The sequence below is a fragment of the Macrotis lagotis genome, chromosome 4 (assembly GCF_037893015.1).
Source record: "Macrotis lagotis isolate mMagLag1 chromosome 4, bilby.v1.9.chrom.fasta, whole genome shotgun sequence".
In the NCBI taxonomy this organism is placed as follows: domain Eukaryota; kingdom Metazoa; phylum Chordata; class Mammalia; order Peramelemorphia; family Peramelidae; genus Macrotis; species Macrotis lagotis.
Genome location: NC_133661.1, coordinates 182936823 through 182953860, shown reverse-complemented (window position 1 = coordinate 182953860; position 17038 = coordinate 182936823). Strand labels below are relative to the sequence as shown.

The window sequence follows — 17038 nt, the reverse complement described above, 5'->3', positions numbered from 1 at the left end:
AATAAAATATTTATATAAAAAAATGAAGTCTAGGCTCTTTTCCTAGTCTTAATTTTCAGGTAGCCCAATAATTTTTTAATTAGCTCTTCTAGAACTGTTTTCCAGGTCAGTTGCTTTTCCAGTGAGATATTTCACATTTTCTTCTAATTTTTCATTCTTTTGGTTTTGTTTTATTGTTTCTTGATATTTCAGTCATCAACTTCCCTTAGTTCCATTCCACATTTGAAGAAATTATTTTCTTCAGAGAGTTTTTTTAATCTCCTTTTCCATTTGATCAATTCTACTTTTTTAAGGTATTCTCCTCATTGACCATGTGGACTGGTTTTTTACATCTCCTTCACCAAGCTGCTGACTAGGTTTTCATAATTTTCCTGCATTGCTCTCATTTCTCTTTCCAATTTTTCCTCTACCTACCATACTTGCTTTATAAAATCTTATTTGAGTTCTTCCATAGCCTGACTCTAATTCATATTTTTCTTGAAGGCTTTGGATACAAAATTTTTACTTTCTCATCTTCTGAGAGTCTGAGAATCATTGATTCTCCATAGGACCAAAGTAATTTTCTATGATGATTCTTTTCCCTCTCTTTGTTCATTTCCCCAACAACCTGATTTTAACTCTTTGTTAAGTTGGAGTTCTGCTTCCAGGTTGGAGGATGCACTTTCCAAAGCTTTTCAGTTTTTTTGAGGGGATTCCCCCTAGTGGTCCTCAATTCCTTCATGGTCTTAGGAGAGGCTCTGACTGCTCTCCTAGCTTATGTTCTAGTCTGTAGATAACCACAAGCACTCCCCTCTGCCCTGGTGCTGAGAGGAGGGTCCCTGCTCTGCTATGGCAGTATGGGGCCCCAGACTATGATCTGGATCTGAGTAAGGGCAAAACAACATAGTCTTGCCCCAGGGATAGATAGCAAAGAGATCTCTGCAATATCCCCCAACTCCCTTACTGTCTGTGGGCTTAACACTCTGGAAGCAACTGCTGGGTGACTCCACAGGCCTGTTTCTGGTTCCCAGGCTGGGTTGTAATGAGGCCTTTGCTGAGGCCTGTGCTGGCCTGAGCTCCAGGCTCACTCTGGCAGAGTTATCCCACTGACCTTCCAAGTTGTCCTTGGAAATCCCTGGACTGAGAGGTCTGGAATCTGCCCCACCCCCCAGAAACCCCACCCCTACCCCCAACCCCTCCAGGGATCTACTCTCCTTGCCAGCTATTCCTGAAAGGCTGGATCTCAGTTACTTTGGTGCAGAGCAGCCATGCACAGCCCTTTCCAACACCAGTGGAACAGACCCTTCTTGTGGATCTTCTAGAAAGCTGGTTTACTCAGTCTTTCTGAGTGGTTTATAACCTTTCTAGAATTTGGTTAAAGTTGTAATTTTAAGGCATTTGAAGTGGCTTGGGGGAGAGCTCTGGGAATTCTTGCTTCTACTCTGCCATCTTGGCTCCAAAGAGTAATGTCAATAGGTCAAGAATACTAACACCTAGGAGAGACAAGAAATGTCCTAAAACAGGTGATATTCTGGGGACCATCACAGTAATATAATACAATATTATTGTGCCATAAGAAATATCAAATATTAAATGATTAGTATATTTGGTAATTAGTAAATACTATAAAGAATATGGAAATATTTAAATAGTAAGATTTAGAGTAAAGAAAGCAAGTTTAAAGAACTTTAGTAACTATAAAATTTTTAAAAATAGTGAGAGATAGGGCAGCCAGAGAGAGATTTAGAGTAAAGAAAGGAAGTTTTAGAACTTTAGTAACTATAATAAAAGTTTTTGAAACAGAGAGAGATAGGACAATATAGTCCCAGACATTTACTAGCTCTGAGATCCTGGCTACATCACTTAACCCTGTTTGCCTTAGTTTCCTTATCTGTAAAATGATCTGAAGAAGGAAATGGAAAACTACTCCAATACTTTTGCCAAGAAAGCCCCAAAAAGTCAGGCACAGGTGAACAACAAGAACAAATACAGAGAAAAGGGAAGGATAACAATAGGATAAATTTATTCATTACTTTGCTAAAATTAAGTATTTTGTTATAAATTTTTTATTTCATGTACAATTTTCTAATTCTTTGTAGATCTGAAATCTTTTTTTAAGAAAAAAGAGTAATGGGATCAACTTTTTAATTTTACAGTTGAAATTGTCTTTTAATCTTTTAGTATAACACCTAATTCTTGATTGATTAAGACTTCTCCCCCCCCCCCCATTCCTTACCAGATATCAGTGAATAGTTAATTCTTCAATTATTTTATAAAAATGATTTCTTATATTTTGGTTGTGTATATATTTGAAACTAATCATACTGTATAACCATCTGTAAATTTAACTATTTGAAGACTTAGTGTATTACACTTTCTTAGTGGAGATAAAATACTGGCCCCTGAATAAATGCTTGTTAAATGAATGATTAGTACAAAGTGATTTGCTGGGGACCATCTTTAATGGGGTCAGAAATTAGGCAGAAATTCAAGAATTTAAAGTTCATATAACTTTGCTCTCAGGTCTCTGTAGAAATTTTCACAAGTGATATTTTCTCTAACCCTTATTTTTAGCATCTACAAAATGAGCATAGTAAATCACTATAGTCATGACATAAATACATTCAACACAAAATGCTGCTAATCCTCTACCATCTCCCTCTAAGTCTATCTCTTTATGGGAAAACTCATGACCCACAGAAGAGAGTATCAGATTGTGTATAATTGAATGGGAACTGGGGCGGCTAGGTGGTGTAGTGGATAAAGCACCGGCCTTGGAGTCAAGGTTCAAATCTGGTCTCAGACACTTAATAATTACCTAGCTGTGTGGCCTTGGGCAAGCCACTTAACCCCATTTGCCTTGCAAAAAAAAAATTGAATGGGAACTCTGAATGTCTTGCTCCATCCTAACTCCCTCCACACCCTAGAGATGAGGTAGAATATTAATAATGTCTATAATATTTGTAATCGAAAACAACTTCTGGAAGACCTATATATCATACTGGCACTTAGAATAAATGTGCCTGTTACCAAAAACTTGACTAGAGAGTCGGAGGCTTTCAGAAAATCAAATAATGCTACATTTAGTTGAATCTTGTCACACTATATCACCCAGGGCTTAAAGGTTACAAATGCATCAATTCACTTAATGGTAGTGTCTATGAAAGGCCTTGCAAGTACATCATCAATTAGTTCATTTATTCAAAGATTTTTCTCTTCCTTTGACAAACAATTATTAAGTATCTATTTTATGAAAGCACTGTTTAAATCACTGAGGATACAAAGATGACATCGTTTTTCCCTCAAATTGCTTTCTTTTACTAGAAGAAAATAATCAAATATATAGATAGAAATACATTCATAAAATATGTATTTACATATACATATATGTATAAACACACAAATATAGTGCTTAGCACATAATAGGCACTAGTAACTATTAATTGACATACCTGTGAATGTTTAAATGCATGGGGATATACGTGTGGGTGTGGGTGTGGGTGTGTGTGTGCATACAAGCATATACCAAATAAATGTAAAGAGTATTATATAAGGAATATATCTAGATTTGGCTTAAAGGAATAAATGAAGAGAGGCCCATATTTCTGCAGGAAGAGAAAGTAAAAAGTTGGAGCTAGAGATTGGTTATTCTACTCTCCTCGAAAACAGTGCGTACTGAATTTGAACTACATCTACCTGCCCCCCATTAATATTGTTAGTCTAGAGGAAATAATGTCTAGGTTTGGGTTGCCCTCCTGATCACTATACCTTAATAGAGGAGTATCCCCAAGCTCTATATCCAAGACTTAACTCCCTTTCCATCACAAACACCATTCATAATAAATAGCAAATTATCCCATTTATCCAAACCAAGAGCAAAAAAAAAAAACTCAGAGCAGGAAAAAAAACGAGAATAAGCTAGATGACGTATGGATTTAATGAGTTTTTATTTTATATCTCAGCTTAACCATGAGAGAAACTCCCAGATTGCAAGGGAAAATTCCCAGAAGTCTCCAGTATAGTAAGTTAGGGATACAGATGTAATCAAGATATCAGGTTCTCTATATATCAGCTTTTTCTGAAGTCTTTCTCTCCCTTCAGAGATCTGAAGAGATTCTGGAACCAGATGTCTTCTTTCTCAAAACTGGAGATCAACAGAACAGAATCTCTCTTCCTCCAAATCCTCATTAACTGCCCCTCATGTGGCCATGAAACACTGAGTGTAATATTTCTACCAATCAAGAGAGTCAAATAAGTTTTAACCTACAAGTAACAGCCAAGAGTATCTGAGTTCAAATTTGACCTTAGATACTTACCTGAGCAAGTCACTTAATCTTGTTTATCTCAATTCTTCTTCTGTAAAATGAGCTGAAAAATGAAATGACAAATCATTTCAGTATCTTTGCCAAGGAAACTCCAAATGGAGTCATAGAAAATTGGAAATGACACAACAACTACAGTGGAAAAAACACTACACTAGATTTGGATTTGGAGAATGCAAAATCTTAGCTCTGATACATCACATGAATGATCTTCTCTAGGTCTCAGTTGCTTCATTTTTAATATGAAAAGACTGGACTACGTGACCTCTGATGTTGCTTTTGATTCCAGAGTTAAAAAAAATTATTTTCTCAATGCTAAATGCATCATATTAATCTTTATTTCTTTAGATTCTTTATATTTATCATTTCTTATCTGGGCCTGAAGGAATTTTACAAATTTCAAATATTCTCCCTTTCCTCCTGGATTCCAAAAGCTCCTGTATTCCATCTGAGAGAGTAGAATTTTGAAGCAGTCTGCTCTCCACTCTGGCATATACTAGGTGGCCTTAGAAAAAGTCATTGAGTCATAGTTTCTTCCATAAAATAGAAGACACTTATATCTGATCAATCTATCTCAAAAGGTAAAGAATGAAAAAAAAGAATCTAAAAGCAATTTGTAATCTATAAGCACTACATGAATATTTATCATGATGTCTGTATGACTGTTCCTATTCTGAAACTATTACTTCCAGATCTTTTGAGTACTCTTTATGTGAAAAACAAGACATAGGAGTGTAGTGTAGAGAGTTTAGTGAATAGATCAAAAAAAAGATGTCCAGCAGTTTCCAAGAATGCCAAACACTACCACATTCCCCCTTTTGCACACACATGCACACACACATACACACGTACACATACATGTACACACACGTACACACTCAAGCACTCACACACAAAATATATATGGTTCAACTTATCTCATTGGCTACTGGGTAGATTCTCAATTGCCCTCTGGGATGAGTCTGAGAATATGTACAGGGTTGCCAGAAACAGCTGGTTCCTTAAGGATGTGATGTAATCTACAACTCCTGGGCAAGTCAAATTGTGTCCTTTTTCTTTTTATGCATAACCACATGTAGCTTTTTTTATCACTAAATCATTATCATTTCTCAACATAACAGATTCTTCTTTTATGAGCTATAATTGTCATAGACCCCAGAGTTATTTGAGATAGGACCCCTCATCATTCAGACCAAGTGGGCTGACCAAACTCTGAGTATTTTTCCTATCCCTTCAATTCTATCGATGAATTATATTCTGATGCAGGTCATAACTATGATGTGTAATATATCTCTTACCTCTGCTAAGGGTTGAAAGGGTTGAATTTTCAATAAAAGAATGATAGATTTAGAATCAAAGAACCTGGGTTACAGTCTTTATCCTTTTACTATTTTTGTGAGTGACCAGGTCACTTAAATTCTTTTCTATAAAAGGATGAAGTGGAACTTTGATGATCTCTAAGTTTTCTTCCAATTCTAAACCTTTCTTATACTATGAAATGAACTCAGAGGTCAAGAGTACTTTACTTAGTCTGATATATCCTGGCTATATGATCTTGTTCAATCATGTCAGACTCTTTGTGACCCTATTACATACTCCTAATGTAATGTTGGCTACTGGAGGTTCATTTTGATCATCCTCAGATCAACCTGAGGGGTTGGTAAATGGCTCTTGGCAATGTGCCCTTAGAGACATATGACATTTGTGGAGTAAAAATCAATCATCTTACTTTTCCATAGATAGCAGTCCCCCAACATTTGAGTTGTTGCTTCATTTTCATGGAAATTCAGAAGCATGGAATTTAGCCAGGGTTCTCCTCCCTTTGTACCAATTGAGCTGGGCTTCCTTATGGAATCATAAAACTGATAAGAAGACTCTAGTCACTTCAAAAGTCCTTTGGTTCTTACTACAAGTTTGTTTCAGAGAAGATTCAATCTTTACCTGTGATAACACTTAGCAAACTTGGTTAAGGGGCCAGAGGAAGAAGATGGGAGACAAGCACATAAGCTATGTTTGTCAAAATCTTAAATCTATTATTTTATTCATCACTGATAAATGAGAGATAGCTGTGACATGATCTTACCATTTACATAAGATTTCAGGTGATTCTTTGATTGAACCCAAGCAACGACTTATTCATAATTACAGTATGTTCTGATCCCAATTTGGAAAATCTTGAAAATTTTGCTTACCTGTCATTCATATCGCTGGGTCTTAGGTCAGTCCTGACCATAAAGACAAAAAGAAAAGGAGAACAAAGGAATAGATAGCATGTGACATATTTCCAAGACACCAAAACTTGAACTGAAATTCTCATGGTCAAATCTTTTATAGACTGAGAAAACAAGATGGTGGAACAGGACAGAGAAAGTTTCTCGGAATACCTGGCTTTGTTGTTATGCTGTCAATTCGACTCTTCATGACCCCATTTGAAATTTTCTTGGCAAAGATGTTGGAGTGATTTGCTATTTCCTTCTCCAGCTCATTTTGCAGATGAAAAAAACTGAGGCAAACAGGGTTAAGTGACTAGCCTAGCCTGGGTCACACAGTAAGTCACACTCAGTAAAAGGAATCTTCCTAACTTCAGACCTAGTGCTCTATCCATTGTATCACCTAGTTGCCCATAAAGCCCAGCTTACTCTTAACCATGTTCCAACATTCTACTAACCACAATATTAACTAGCTTGGGTGAGTAGTCAGTGTTCCCTGCCAGCAGCAAGATACTGAAAGGATAAGCTCTGATCACCAGAATTTTTGTCTTCTTCCAATTCCATATCCTGTACCGTGAGATGGTAAGACTCAGAACTAGATTTGCTTTGTTCTTGATTTAGTGATTGACCCTACTAGATGCATAAGTCAAACTTCCATTTATAATTGGTTGTATTTCCTACTCTCCTTTCCTTATTCAAAGGTATACTTCTCTATAGCTTCTGGGTTCAGAGATCTTATTGGTTGGGAATACCCTGGATCTGGGAGAAACTGATGTATTCAACCCCAAAGAATAGGTTTTTATGATATACTATATATTCCTTTACTGATTCTATACACACACACACACACACACAGAGAGAGAGAGAGAGAGAGAGAGAGAGAGAGAGAGAGAGGGAGAGATACCATTTATCATATCCAAGCAAGACCATCTATTCCTATGGGGAGCCAAGTGCATTATGGCAAGGTCTTATGACTAAACTTCAATTAAATAGAACAAATTCAGGGAAGAGGTAAGGATTTTGCCAGCAGAGGCATTGAGAACCATATTAATTATATAAATCCACACCAAACTCACTGTTTGTACTATTAAGACAAGGCACTCATTCAAAGAGAAAGAGAAAAAAAGATGAAGCTGAGAAGCAGGAGGTCGTGAAGTCTCTAAGAACTCAGAAAGAGATTTGTACTTCCCCAACACCCTTTTCTTGTTGAATTAGATCAGGTTAACATTGATCCATTGTGGTTAAATTTGCAATGCTACCAGACACTAGAGTCATATCTAAGATTACATTACTAAAAAAGACTATATGACATAATGGTTAGAGAACTCATTTCTGAGTCAGGAAGACCTGAGTTCAAGTCTCAGTCTGATATATCCTGGCTATATGAGCTTGTTCAGTCATGTCAGACTCTTTGTGACCCCATTAGCAGTTTTCTTGGCAAAGATACTGGAATAATTCATCATTTCCCCATCATAATCCAGATAAGGAAATGGAGGCAAGCAGGGTTCTGTGATTTACTCTGGATTACACAGCTAGTAAATATCTAAGGCCAGATTTTAGTTCATGTACATGAGTCCTCCTGAGTCTAGGCCTGGTGTTCTGTTTGCTGACCCTTGGTAAATCACTTTGCCAGCAAACTCTTGACTATTTTTTTTCCTGGACCATCTAGCTTTGGAAAAGGCAAATGAGCTGCTTTGGGGCCTCTGGATGAGAAAGAGTCTTGGGCCCTCTCTCTTTTCCTCTCTTTTCCTGACATAAAACTGAGAGAGTCTATGGTCCTACTCTTGATTCCTGAATCTATTCTATCCTTCTTTAAGATAGAGGAGATTGGAAATGGTTATAACCTTAGGCACTTTGCAAGATCAGGGGAGCTTGAAAACTTCAGTCCATGTCACTTAAAGAAGGAAAGAAGTGAGGATGAACTACATGACCTTTCTGACTCACCCCAGCAGTTGCAGAGATGTGGATTCATCCATCTGTTGACCATGTCACATTTAGAAGTGAAACTGGTGGAGCAAATTTTATGTAGAAATTGCCTTAAATCTGAATACATTCTCCTTGAGAATCAAAGTGGTATAGGAGAGAGAGTGTCCTGACATATCTGGAAAATATATGTGATTGTGTCCATACTATATTTTTATTCCTCTGTAAATCTTTTTTTAAGTGCTTCATGTGACTCTAAGGCTAGAAATTTAAGTATTGATTTTCATTGGTAAAGATATTTCCTCACTGGTATTCCCTCCCTACCTCACCCTCAACATGTACCTAAGAGAGCATAATCTTAGTCTGAACAAAAAAAGAGTCTCAGCCTGAGAATATAGTCTTAACTCTCATAGCAAACAAGATATTGATGTCTATTTTGAGATCAATCAATTAACAAACATCTGGACTGGGCACTATGATAAGAGGAGATAAATATACATGTGAATTATAAGATGTTCTGCTATAGAGGGATAGCTGTAACATACCCCCAAAGAGAAGATATAACTATCATCAAGTCTTCCACTAAAAAGCATTAATATATAGGCTTAAATCATTTTATCAACTGCTGAATATGTACAAGTTGGAATAAAATTGAAAGTTACTAAGCATCTCTGATCATTCCCAGCAATGGAGGAATTCTAGAGGCTACAAAAATAAACATAAGACAAACTCCCTGATCTCAAACTTTTCAACTAAATAATGAAGTCTACTCAGTAAGTAGTAAACAATAAATACTAAGTGATCCAATGCTGATTGTAAATACAGTTCAGAAAAGGAAGAGGCTAAAGTCAAATTCTGGAAAGGGAGCTCTCCCACATGATGTCTCTCTGAGTACCCCTCTTCTAATTAGGTAGGTCCAGGTCCAGGTGATTTGGGATTTGAGTTATAGCTTCATTCCTACCCCTTTTTTATTTAATGTGGGTTGTTTATGTGTTCTAGATTATCAAAAACCTTAACTGTAGATAGAAACATGCCTGTGTATACTTTCCACTAGCAAAAATTGTAATCAGGGATTGCACAAAGCCTGGGAATAGCATCCTTTTCAACTTTTTAGTCAAAGATGACTCAGACTGATGGACTTGCCCTCTGAGATGATGAAGTAAACCCCTTATTGTACACTGAACAAGAAAAAACAGTCTCTCTCTTCCCTTCTTTTCCCTCCTCTTCTCCATACAGAGAAATGTTTACTTGGGTGTGGGTCATCACTAATTGACCTGACTTTTGTCCTACCTTGGCACTTTAATGAGTCAGGAGAGGAGTGAGGCTGACAACTTTACACAACTCTGCCTCACTTAAATCCAATTCTCAAGCCAGTCAAGATATCACTCTTGGGATGTCATTGCTCCTCTTCAAAAACAAAGCATCAACAACAATAACAAGAAGAAAATGTAAAGTTGGTGCCTGGAAGTGTTGAAAGAAATAGAGCTTACCCTATCCTTTATCCTGCCTGCCATAGGGCCATGGGCACAAGACAGCTGAAGCCAAGTCCTACCTAGATAACCCTGATTTTGTTTTGCAGTATCTCTTCTGTGTTTATTTTCTGAACTTAAATGAATGACCACTGACCCTGACAGGTCCAGGCTTAGATACTACCCTGTGAGTTTGAGAGGTTTGGAGACCCTAAGTACTTTGACTGCATCTGACTAGCAGTAGCAGGAGGAATCAACAACAGAAAAGGTAATTCCCATCAATAGAATGAACCCAAAATCTAGCCCAGTTTCATAGAAGACATCTGCTGTGAGTGGGACAGCACAGAATTAAAGTGGATTCTTATTTGGTAACTGCAAAAAAGACTTCATTTTCCAGGATTTGTGACTCAGTTTCCCAGAAGATTATAATAGTAGTATGTCCCTGATTATCTATATCTTGTCAATGATTAACTATTGGTCACTCAGAACTGAAAAAAGTTTTAGAAAGAAATTTATTAAGTCATCCATCAAGGAAAAGAGCCCAAAAAAGAGTGACCACTCCCCCCAGATCTCTGTAAGTTTTACATTACATAGAAATCAAACAAAGGAACAAGGAAACACCACCTGATTTCTCAGAACAGTCAATTTCTAGATAAGAAACATAAATTACTTGAAGTATATAGAGAGAGGAAACTCTTACATTCCTTTAGCTCCTCTGGAAGGTTGTTTTGGGGGTCAGCATAACCTGCAGTCCTAAGTTAATCATTAAACAAGTCTGTTCTTTAAGCAACAAATCTGGTCTCTCAACCACATAGTGTCAGATTCAAATAATGCAATAAAGTTTTCCCATATGCCATGAATTTTTTTTTTAGCATTTCATTTGTATTTTGGAAATAATTACCTGCCATATATCTGATTCACAATGTTCACTGAGCATATTTTTGTTCCTCACTTTAAACCTAAGTTTAATGAAATGAAGAATATAAGAAAAGGGGGTCAATTATCCTAATTAAATTTCAGCATGAATCTGTTCACAACCAAATATCTGGGTCCAGAGATAACATGAGAAGGACAAAGAAGAGGGACAATTACTGCACCTCCAGGGCTTAGCATTAGTTATTAATGTTAGAAAAAAAAGGAATGAAAGGAAAGGGAAATAGACCTCCAACACCTTGAGAACTATTATTTCAGTCTTCCCTGTTTAATCGTGTTCCAATCACATCATTTCTTTCTGACTAATAATGATAATTTTAAGTCCTACAAAGCACTTTACATACAGTGTCTCATTCAAATTTCACAACAACCTAGTTTAGAAGATATTGAAGATATTATTACCCTCCTTTCTCAGAATATAGACTCAAAGATGAGAAAATACAACTTCAAAGAATTAAATAATCTGTTTATGCTCACATACCTCATATGGGTCAGAGACAGGGTTCAAATTCAGTTCTCTCTGACTCCAAATCACTGAACCATCAGCTTCCTCTTAAGTCTGACTTTGATTATAGTTCCTATTCAAAAAACATCTGTTGGCTTTCTACTCTTGGTAAAAAACAAACTACCAACTCCATAACCTGCTTTCATGGGCTTTTCATACTCCTGGTTCCACTACTCCTTTCCTCTATACTTCCAAAGCTCTTTGTATGTTCTTTAAGGCTGAAATACCATCCCAATCCCCTCCAAAACCCTCACACCCATGCTCTGCATTTTAAATCTTATTCATCCCCTCAGATCTAATTCAAATGCCACCTCTACCATGAATGGAAAGGACAGTATGGCATAGTAAAAAGGTTATGGTTTAGAGTCAGAAAATCAGTTATTTAGGGAAGAAAGAAATTTTGGCTGTTAAAGGGGGGGGGAGGGAGTAGTGGTAGAAGTATAGCAAATGTCTCCAGATTCACCTGCTCTGCCAAATTCATCACTCTGATTTTTCAGGAGATCAAGTTGGTATTGTGGGAATAGAAAAGAATTCTCTTATTCTAAGTAAAATAAGAATTGAGTGTGCCATTTCCTCCACCCTTCCAAGTGGCAGCATGAAAAATAAAGGAAAGGAAAAAAAAAGACAAACTGAAATACCTTAGAAGTTCTGTCTTGCCAGCTGGGTCCAATTTGTTGGCATATAAATCACCACAAAACTGAAATATGCTTAGGTGATAAGCTTTTGAAAATTGAGATACTAGTAACTCCAATGGCAGTTCAAAGAAGAGGCTGAAATATGGCTGAAGATCAATGGATAAGAGCAGAGCACACTCCCAACAAGCCCTTAACAAAGAAGTTAAATCACAACTGAACACAAGAAGATGACAATAGAAAGCAATTTGTTCCATAGAGAGCAGCAACAGGTCAGCAGAGATGCCAACAGAGAGAGAGCAGTTCAGCAGTGATAAACAGGACGATGATATCACTAGAAGACACTGGCTGCTCTGCAGAAACAGATATAATTGCTCTGGTCACAGCTTACTTTAGGTTTGTCAGTTCCCATAGGGATAAAAGATCCCTCCCATGTTGACGGAATCCCATTCATGAACATTCCATACCTACATATGTGACCCACTGGCGGTGTTCCCTTCACTTATGTTTTCCTAGTTATTCAGCTCTTTAGAGATAACAGACCCAAGTAAGCTGTACCCATTTAGTAAGACCCATAGGCATTTAAATCTGTTTTGAATTTCTTTTACTTTAGTTGCCAGCAATTATCTCATCTCCTCAAATCTTACTTGCCTAAAAGTGAGAACACTTCTTTCAAAACCTTTCCAATTCCACTTGATGGCCAGCAATAACCCATGCAGATCAAAGAGAGTTGGTAAAGTTGGAAAATTTCCCAACTAGCAGTCAAAATATCTATACTCCCAATCCTGGCTGTATTACTTATTTCATGAATGACTGTGGTCAAATTTCTTCACCTCTCTTGCCCTTAACTTTTCTCATGTGTAAAAAGGCAGGAGTTCAACTAAATCATCCCTAAGATCTTTTTTTCAGTGCTGGTTGAGGGAAATGAGGTTGGGAAAGTCATGAAGAATCTTGAAAGGAGGGCCAAGGAACATGATCACTGTAACTTCTAAAAAGTAGGAACTATTTCATACTTGTCTTTGGATGCTCCATTACTTGGCACATGATAGATGCTTAATAAATATTCGTTAGACATTGAAAAGTTTTTGAATAAAATCATGACATGATACAAGAAAAAAATGAAGGAAAATATGGAATTTTAGGAAGATTACTGAAAGCCACATAGGGTGAATTAAAAGGAGAACTTAGAAGAGGGGAGACAAATTAGGAAGTCATTATTCTACTGCAGATGTGAGGTGATCAGGTCCAATAATCAAATGGTAGCAATGAAAATGGGGAAAAAATAAGATTAGAGAAACAATACAAAGGAGCCACAATGGGTATTATACATCATAACTGATATTTTGCTCTCAATTTCTTCTAGTATAGACATGTTTTTAATCCTCAGGAGCACTGAATTAAGGTTTTTGTGCTCAGAGACAAGTAAATTGTGTCTCTTGGGGTATCTCCTATAATTGAGTCCTGAAGCTAACTTTCCTAAATAAAAATCCTTTGCTACTCTATAGCTCTATCTATCATGTCTATCATGTATTGTCCTACAACCAAGTCCAAGAGCCATTCTATGGTTGGTTTTCCATTGTGCCTTCAGGGCAAATGTCATAAGTCAAAGCCCTTGAAAATCTTAGCATCAGGAGTCTCAGCACAGTAGCCTTCTTCAGGATAAAGACACCTTGGAATGCTGAGAGCACAAAGAGAGCCACACTGTCTCTGGTCAGTTGTCATATGGATGAATGGCTCCTAGATCCTGGCATCACCAGTCTCAGTCAGAATGATGTAAGTATTTGCAGTTTCATCAAACTGTTGACTCTACTGGAGAAAAAGAAGGAAAAGTGGGGACAACGGTTTTAATTTCTCTATCCTAAAAGGGCAAGGAGAGAAACGCTTGCCACATCCTTCTAAAAAGAATGACCTTCTCTCATTGCCAAATGAGAAATGCTATGTAGGGTAATATTAACTTATTTATTTATGAATTTATTTATAATTTACACTAACTAGGTACAGGCACTATTGTTAGGAGGGCAAGCCAAAAATCACAACAAGAAAGATTGACTTTTTATTTTGTATAATGCATATTAATGAAGATGCAATTTGATGTTCAGTATTATAAAAAAAAAATCCTCGTGAATGAAGTCCTTTAACAGTCTTTATTGTATTTCAGTAATACACATGGTGCTAAATTTGCATGACCTGGTCAGTCTCTAACATGGTGTTTGTGAGGGGGAAACTGGAGTTGTTGAAGAGAGATAGGGGGCAAAGAAGGTGACTATTTGGATTCTGTTTGGCAGCTTCCTATCTTTATAATCATGAGATCATAGGTTTTAGTATTTAAAAGACTACTTAGAGATCAATTAGTCTAATTCCCTGATTTGATTACTGCTATTAAATAATAAAAACAATAATGATAGGAATAATAGTTAACATTTATATAGTACTTTAAGATTTATAAAACACTTCATATTTTATCTCATTTGATCCTCACAACAATGCTGTGAAGAGCTTATTATCCCCTTTTTACAGAGGAGAAAACTGAAGTTGAGAGAGTTTTGATGACTTACCCATGATCACATAACAGGAAAGTGTTTGAGGTAAAATCTGAATTTAAGTCTTCCTGTTTCTGAGTCCAACATTCTCACTTACCGTGCCAGACTAAGCCCCTCAACAGTTAAATGAGTTGGTCAGTCACACAGAGAGAAAACAGGAAAGCCAAAATTGTAACTAGGTCCTCTGACTCCAAATTTAGTGGTCTTTTCTATGTTCTTTTTCTGTGGCCAAGAGGAATGATAAAGATTGTGCTGTTTGGTTGTGAGGAACAAGGGAGCTTTAGAATAGAATGTGGGTTTTGAAACAAATAAACTTTGAGCCCTAAACCTAGGATCTTTGTTTCCTATGAAAAGTGAAGAGAAATGAAAGCAGAAGGAGAAAAAGAATAATGCAGCAGCTTGTTAACAGGCTTACTGCTGATTCCGTACCAAAGTCTGCACAGGACTGGCAGCAGGGAGGGATCTAAATGGTAGATGAGGTATTCCTGAACTCCAGACATTTCTCAGCACCTAGACCTATTATCACCATCTCATTAACCAGTTGAGGCAAGCCTTAAAACCTTATGCATGTCTCACTGGGTTGGAAGGGGTTGTGAATTCTGCCCACAGTAAGCAGAGATCCTTAAGTGTAGATTGGATGGTCGCTTGTCAAGTATGTTGTATAAGGGATTCTAGTTTCAGGTACAAATTGACCTGGACAATCCAAATCTTAGGTTCTGTGGTTCTGGTTTTCTAGACAACAAACTTCTGAGATGCAAAAGAATCAAAGAAAAGAGGCCTCTCTAATTAGTGGATAAAATGAACACATATTTGTAAGAGAAGAATCAGAGCAAGTTTAATGGAATGTATCTAAAAGCATGATCTGATCTAGATAAAGTGAATCATAAAATAAACAAGAAAGAAATTAAGGAGGTAAATAGATTGTTAGAAAAATTAGATATGGTAGACTTGTGGAGGAAACTGAACAGGGATAGAAAGGAATATACCTTTTCCTCTGCAGTACATGGAACTTATACAAAAATTGACCATGTACTAGGACATAAAAACCTAATGATCAACTGCAGAAAGGCAGAAATAGTGAATACATCTTTCTCAGATCACAATGCAATAAAAGTCATATACAATATTGGGCCAAGGAGATATAGACCCAGAACCAATTGGAAACTGAATAACCTCATTTTAAAAAATGAGTGGACCAAAAAAGCAAATTAAAGAATTAACCATTTTATCCTAGATAATAATAATAATGAAACAACATACCAAAATCCATGGGATTCATTCAAAGTGACTCTTAGGGGATATATTATAGCTTTAAATGCTTACATGAATAAATTGGAGAAAGAGAAAATCAATAAACTAAACATGTAACTAAAAAAATTAGAGAAAGAACAAATCAAATATCCCCAATTAAATACCAAATTAGAAATTCTAAAAATTAAAGGAGAAATTAATAAAAGCAAAAGCAAAAAAAAAACTATTGAATTAATAAATAAAACCAAAAGTTGGTATTATGAAAAAAACCAATAAAATTGATAAACCTCTGGTCAATTTGATTAAAAAAAGAAAGAAGAAAACCAAATTGCTAGTATCATAAAGGAAAAAGATGAACTCACCACCAATTGGGAGGAAATTAAAGTAGTAATTCAAAATTATTTTGCCCAACTCTATGCCAATAAATTTCATAATGTAAGTGAAATGGATGAATATTTACAAAAATATAAGTTACCCAGGTTAAATGAAGAAGAGATTAAATACCTAAACAACCCTATCTCAGAAAAAGAAATTCAACAAGCCATCATTGAACTCCCTATGAAAAAATCTCCAGGGCCTGATGGATTCACAAACAAATTCTACCAAACATTTAAGGAACAATTGCTTCCAATTCTATATAAATCTTTGGGAAAATAGGGAAAGATGGAACTCTGCCTAACTCTTTCTATGAAATCAATATGGTGCTGTTACCTAAACCAGGAAGAGTTAAAACAGAGAAAGAAAATTATACACCTATTTCCCTGATGAATATAGATGCAAAAATCTTAAATAAAATTTTAGCAAAATGATTATAAGTTATCACTAGGATAATACATTATGATCAAGTAGGATTTATTCCAGGAATGCAGGGTTGGTTCAATATTAGGAAAACTGTTAGTATACTCAATTATATCAACAACAAACACATCAGAAATCATATGATCATATCAATAAATGCTGAAAAAGCTTTTGACAAAATACAGCATCCATTCCCACTAAAAACACTAGAGAGTGTAGGAATAAATGGACTTTTCCTTAGAATAATTAGCAGTATCTATCTGAAACCATCAACAAGCATTATATTCAATGGGGAGAGACTAGAGGCATTCCCAATAAGATCAGGGGTGAAACAAGGGTGCCCATTATCACCACTACTATTCAATATTGTATTAGAAATGTTAGCTTCAGCAATTAGAGAAGAAAAAGAAATTGAAGGAATTAGAATTGGGAAGGAAGAGACAAAACTCTCATTCTTTGCAGATGACATGATGGTC

At 36.3% G+C, this 17038-nt stretch overlaps 1 long non-coding RNA gene across 1 annotated transcript; it reads right to left on the bottom strand.

Annotated features, from left to right (window-relative positions):
- Positions 1-3924: 3924 nt before the first annotated feature.
- Positions 3925-12343, bottom strand: LOC141520114 (uncharacterized). Its single transcript, XR_012477547.1, has 3 exons — positions 11980-12343; positions 4296-4347; positions 3925-4210 (listed from the first exon to the last, which is right to left on the bottom strand). It is a non-coding gene; the product is annotated as an uncharacterized LOC141520114 (long non-coding RNA).
- Between the last annotated feature and the right edge of the window lie 4695 nt (positions 12344-17038).